This window comes from Gekko japonicus, unplaced genomic scaffold (assembly GCF_001447785.1).
Source record: "Gekko japonicus isolate JY-2015 unplaced genomic scaffold, Gekko_japonicus_V1.1 scaffold2270, whole genome shotgun sequence".
Lineage (NCBI taxonomy): Eukaryota > Metazoa > Chordata > Lepidosauria > Squamata > Gekkonidae > Gekko > Gekko japonicus.
The window spans coordinates 193,595-200,016 of record NW_015164727.1 but is presented as its reverse complement, the minus strand read 5'-3'; the positions used below and the strand labels follow the sequence as shown (position 1 = coordinate 200,016).

The window sequence follows — 6,422 nt, the reverse complement described above, 5'->3', positions numbered from 1 at the left end:
TGGACGGGCTTTTTTAGAACGCAGAGCAAAAAGCAAGAGAGAGCAATCATCCTATCAGGGCTACAAACGAGGGAGGAAGAAAAATTATTAGTTAACTTATCTAGCAAGACTTTAACCAAGGATATGCATGACGTACTTAATTTAGGCTTGGGTTTTGTCTTTTCTCCCACGTACCATGCCTTTCAAACAAGGATTGATATATTCAAGCTGATAAGACTCATTAAACTGAAAGTGTTCTTTGCAGATTCTGAGTCTGTGATAATTACCCCTTTTAAAGAAAAATCCCAGTTTAATCCACCTGTTTATCATGCTTCTATTACGGTTTTTGAGCGCAGGGTATTGGAGGATATATTATCCATGGAACAAAATAAAATACCTATTAGATTCAATCTTAACATAGAGCAGTGGAAAAGTTTAAAACAAATAGTGGAGTGGGAGGATATCATAATTAAAGGTGCAGATAAGGGAGGAGCAGTTGTCATTCAGGATAAGACCGATTATATAGCTGAAGTAAGAAGACAACTAAACAACACTGAGTTTTATAAGAGGATGGAATGTGATCCCTCCAATGAAATAATTAGACTCATTGCTATAACAGTTAATGAAGGGATCCTTTTCGAATATATATCTACACAGACGGCAGAGTTTTTGAAGAAAAAACATTATAGAGTGCCTATTTTTTATACACTCCCCAAGATCCATAAATCTGAGTTTCCTCCGCCAGGTAGACCTATAGTCTCTGGGACGAATTCCCTGCTTGAACCACTATCTATGTACCTGGATTCTTTTCTCCAACCTTTTGTTAGCTCTTTAGATTCTTATATTAAGGATACTAGGGATTTTATACAACATATTGAGGGTAAGCACATACCAGAAGGGGCGGTGATTCTTACCATGGACGTGGGGGCTTTGTATACTAACATCCCCCACGAAGAAGCTAGGCTGTGCCTGTTAAGAACACTTGAAAGGAGACCTCATTTACATCCACCCACCCATTTCCTTCTAGATCTCATTGATATTATTTTTGAGAAAAGTCATTTTAGATTTGGTGATGAATTTTACCTCCAAGTCAAAGGTGTTGCCATGGGTAGCTCCTTCGCACCCAGTGTCGCTAATTTATTTATGGGCACATTTGAAAGTGATTGGATTATTAATAATACCACTAATATTTACTTTAAAGACATTTTGATTTATAAACGGTACATTGATGATTTATTTCTTGTGATCAGAAATATGGATGTTACATTATCTTTTGTACAATGGATTAATACGGTTCATCCATCCATCAAGTTCTCTCATACTGCCAGTATGACTGGAGTTAATTTTTTGGACACCACTGTGTATGTTAACAATGGTAGTTTGGCAGTCCGCCCCTATCATAAAGAAACTGATAAAAATTCATTACTTCATTTTGATTCGTTCCATATACAACATCTGAAGAATAATTTACCTTATGGACAGTTTTTGAGGGCCAGGAGAAATTCAACTACGTTTGAGGACTTTCTATTGGAGGCAGATAGACTTAGTAGCCTATTTATAAATAGAAAGTATCCTTTAAATGTGATTCAGAGTGCCCGTTTCCGAGCGGAACGGCGGGACCGCCCGGAACTGTTCCAATCTAAACTAGATCGTAAAAATGACAACAGATTATTCTGGGCGGTAGAACATACAAATAGATCTTATATTATTAAAAAAATCATTCTCAAGCATTGGCACATTTTGGGGGATATTGGGGCGTGCTCTTTACCTCCTCATATAGGCTTTAGAAGAACACAGAACATTGGGGACAAACTTGTCAGAGCAGACGCCTTTAAAGTTCTTGTGCAAGACACTTTACCACCTGGGCATCACAAATGTGGTCACTGTGCGGCCTGTTCTTTGATGTCAGAGACAGGTGTTCTGGATTTTCCGGAACTGAATTTTAAGAAAACACTCACCCATTTTTCATCTTGTGCCACGAAGTCCGTCATTTACCTAATTACATGTGCTTGTGCGCACAGGTATGTCGGGCAAACTTCAAGAGCATTGAGAACTAGGATCCTGGAACACAGATCGAAATTGAAGCATAAATGTATAACGGCTCCTATGGTCCAGCATTTTGATATAGCGGGCCACGGACCCAATGACTTTAAATGTGTAGTCTTGGAAGTGGTGAAACCCAAACCTTATACACACAGTGACATGCAGAGAATATTACTGCAAAGAGAGGCTTTCTGGACTTTTGTATTAAAAACAGAATATCCCACTGGTCTCAATGCTGCCCTTGATTTATCATGTTTTTTAGGAGAATGAATCTACACCCTCCTATATCCCTGCCTGTTATTATGTTCCTTAAACCCTTCATGAGATTCTCTATTCTTAATATACTTTGTTCTATACTCTTCCACATATTTACCCTCTTTGTAAATAGCTGGTTGCCAACTTATGATATACTTACCTTTTCTTCTGGTCAGTTGGCTGCCCAAACCGGATATGCACTTTGTATTTAAAGAGGAAGCTTCCAATTAACTAGCAAGACTGACTTGTCCATGTAAAAGAATCAGTGTGTAGGAGCCAACTTATGACATACTTACCTTCTCTTCTGGTCAGTTGGCTGCCCAAACCGGATATGCATTTTGTATTTATAGAGGAAGCTTCCAATTAACTAGTAAGACTGACTTGTCCATGTAAAAGAATCAGTGTGTAGGAGCTGTGTGAGCCATTTTGGTGAGTTATTGATATATAGTATTCAGGATGACCACCTTTATTTTGGACTGTTGATTTGTTTATTGAACATTAACTATATTTAATATTTGTTATTATGTTTAAATTGACAGAATGTTTTGGATACCCTTGTGGTGCATTGAATTGCAGAAGTTCATTGAATATTGAAGACTGTATGTATTATTTCACAATTTTATTAAGTTGTATTTAAGTCATTTGTGAGACTTTTTGGAGTTTCTTGTTTCCTATTATATTGTATTTGTTATTGTTGATAGGAGATTGAGAAAGATCACTCGAAACGAACGCAGATAGACTCGAGAAGTGTTCGTCCTTGTTCCTGTGCTGTATACCTGCTAGCACCTGCTGGAAAACAAATATTAAATTACATCTTTGATATTTGAAATGTATTACATCTTTATATTTTTGTGAACTTTTTCAGCAATTTATTTTGTATTTACTATACTCTATTTGCTGTACCCCATAGTCTATATGTTTTAAACAAAAACAAAACAGAGGTGAGAAAAAAGTTAAATCCCCCTCCTTTACCTTTTCTCACTATGTTCAGTTGATTGAAGCATTTTTCACACCAACTGGCTTTAATATCAGAAGTGAGGCAGGCTGGGACAAAAATGCCTCAAACATCAGATAATAAAGGGAAAATGATAACAAAAAAAGGGGTTAATACATTATAATTTCTGCTTTGTGACTTCAGAAATAATACCATACATAGCAAAATGTACTCTCTAGAGTAGTGGTGGTGAACCCATGGCACGGGTGCCAAGGGAGGCACTCAGAGCCCCAGCCAGGCCCAGACCATCATTAAAGTGTCGAATTCTCTGCCAAATAAAAAAATGCAGGGCTCTTTTTGTAGCAGGAATTCCTTTGCATATTAGGCGACACACCCCTAATACAGCCAATCCTCCAAGAGTTTACAGTAGCCCCTGTAAGAAGAGTAAATGAAAGCATTTGGGATTGCTTTCCTTACTTTGTTTGGATCATCTTAAGTTAATGTATGAGTGGTTTTTTCTAAAGTAAAATCTCAGTATTCAAGTTAAATTGGCGTGTTGGCACTTTGCGATAAATAAGTGGGTTTTGGGTCGCAGTTTGGGCACTCGGTCTCTAAAAGGTTCGCCATAGCTGTTACCGTGGTGCCTTTCTAGCCATACACTAGGCTAGCCAAATAAATGTATCCTCACAGCAGCTATTATTACATGTTCCTGTGTGACAACTTAATTCTTCCTGGCAGGGTCTATCGACAGTGCCTCCTTTGTGTAAATGCATTCTGCAGTGGCCTGTACTTGGACTGGGTCATGCTTATGGAACAGCCTCCTGGAACAGGGGAGCATCTATAGAATTATTCCAGAGAGATTTGGGGGCCTTCCCACTCCTCTGAAACTTTAATGTAATTTTAAAGTATCTATATCTATTATTTTAATTGTATATAACTCTGCATTCTATATCGTTTTATTATATTTTAAATTATTGCAGTTAACTGCTATCATTTTTTAGTTGGCCAATAAAAAGACAGGCATAAGTAAAACTCTTGTTCCTAATGTATAAGAATGGCAAACCAGCCTGGGCTGCAAAGTGCTGTGAATGTTAGAAACGTTAATTAAGTTCTTGAATTAACTTGTTATGCGGCACCTACCTTAAAGCTGATCAACCTGATTTCCACAGAAAACTGGAAGGATATAGTGAATAAGACTGAAAACCAATACAAGGGGAGAGAAAAACAATAGGTCCTTTATAAAGCCTGCTCTATCCTTCCAAAATCTTATTTGATATATTGGTCTATACAACTTTAACATAATACAAGTTTCACAATCTTAAACCACTAGATTAGGCATGTGCTAAAAAAATAGAAGGAAAATCTCTGCTAGGTGTAAATTACCTTTTCTGATGTGAAAAGCAGAACACTAATACCAGTTGAATTGATATTTTCAGGTGCTGCAATTAAAACTCATTCAAGATTAGACTTACTAACAACTCAAATGTTTGCATTGCCAGCTTCAGAACAGTGCACCATTAACACGTTTCTACAATCAGGATATTGAGTTGAAAGTTCTCACAAGGCTTCATTAATTTCTAAAAGTTAGTTTTGAAAATGAATGATGTAGTGGCTAAAGTGGCAGAGCAGGCCTGGAGAAATTTGGGTTCAGATGCCTATGCATTGATTAAATAATATGTAAAAATGTAATAAATTTCTCTTGAAATACAGGTATATTGGGAATGAGCATACATGGCACAGTTCTGTTCTACATTTTCCCAAATGTCTAGGGTTGCCAGGGCTTCCCTGGCCACTGGTGGGAGGAGGGGGGGTAGGGTTGTCCAGTTGGGAAACTCATGATTTGGAGATGGAACATGGGGAAAACAATGACCTCAGTGGGGTTCGATGCCATAAAGTCCACCATTTTCTCCAGGGGAAGTGATCTCTGTAGTCAGGGCTGGCTCACTTACTAGGTGAACTAGGCATTCACCTACAGTGCGGGCCGGCCCTTTGGGCACCAAACTGGACCCGCCCCCCCCTGCCAAAGGCCCCCAGCCCCTGTCAAAAGTCTTGCATCTCCCTGGCCTGACCGGGTGACCGCTGCCACCACCGCTGCGTCTGACTCGCTGGCAGTGACCCTAGGGCACCAAACTGCACATGGCCCCGCCCCTGCTAAAAGCCCGCCAAAAGACAGGTGAGCACTGAACCCAAAGCACTGGAGTTCAGCCTCTTCTTCTCCCACCCACTGACAACATCACCGGAAGGCAGCGAGAAGTGCGCTGTGCTCCCGACCTCTCCATGCCAAGAATGCCCCATGCACCCAGCAAGCCCTGGCCCCAGCTCCCTGCCCCAATCGGGACAGGACTCTGAGCGGGAAGCAGCATGTGCTGCCCTTGCTTGTTGCTGTGGCCGCCACCAGCACCAGCCAGTATGCAAGGTAAGTTGGTGGGAATGGGGGTGGTGGTGGCAGTGGCTTGATCTCCAGGGGGTGGGCAGTGGTGGCTTGATCTCAGGGGGGGGCTGCAGGTGCTCAGGGTGCCCGCAGCCTGCCTGGCTAGCTGGGGTGGCTTGATCTCGGAGGGGCAGCGGGCGCTCAGGGCGCCCACGGCCTGCCTGGCTATATGGGGTGGCCCTCTTCCTACCGACATGGCTCTTTAATATAAAAACTGTAGTGAGACTCTGGTGCCCCGGAAGCCTTTTGGGAGGGTGGGAGAGTGCCCCAGCCGGTCACAAAGGTTCCCCCCCCCCCCGGTGGCTCAAGGTGCTGCCCTCAGCATGGCCTGTGCAGCTTCCCTGGGAGGAGTGCACATCCGCAGCAGGGCTGGGCTGTCCGCTTCAGCGACAGACTGCCTCACCAGTTCTGGGAAGGGGCCGAGGCCGAGGAGGAACAAGCCGCTGATCATGGCTTTTCTCACTCAGCTGAAGCTGCCCAGTCCTCGTTAGCTTTCCGGTTATGTTACTCCCTCTCTTCCTGGCCCAGTGCCGAGGAAGAGGGTTTTTCAAGGGAGGTTAATGGGGGAGGCTGTTTTTCAGGTGGGAGGGGGGGAAGCGGGATAGGAGAGCGCTTCTTTGGGACAGCATGCCAGCAGCCTGTGCCCTTGAAGCCTGACTTTTATTTCTTCTTTTCCTTTTGTCTCTCTCTCCCCTCACTAAGTTTCGTCTGCTGTGATTTTATCCCCATCATCTCAGCCTTCCTTCACTCGCAGATAAAAAAGTTCTTTCACACCCTCCC

At 42.2% G+C, this 6,422-nt stretch overlaps 1 long non-coding RNA gene across 1 annotated transcript; it reads left to right on the top strand.

The window, feature by feature from the left end:
- The first annotated feature begins 2,652 nt into the window (after positions 1-2,652).
- LOC107109026 lies at positions 2,653-3,011 on the top strand. The gene is made up of 3 exons (XR_001482460.1): positions 2,653-2,706; positions 2,817-2,876; positions 2,979-3,011. It is a non-coding gene; the product is annotated as an uncharacterized LOC107109026 (long non-coding RNA).
- The last annotated feature ends 3,411 nt before the right edge of the window (positions 3,012-6,422 follow it).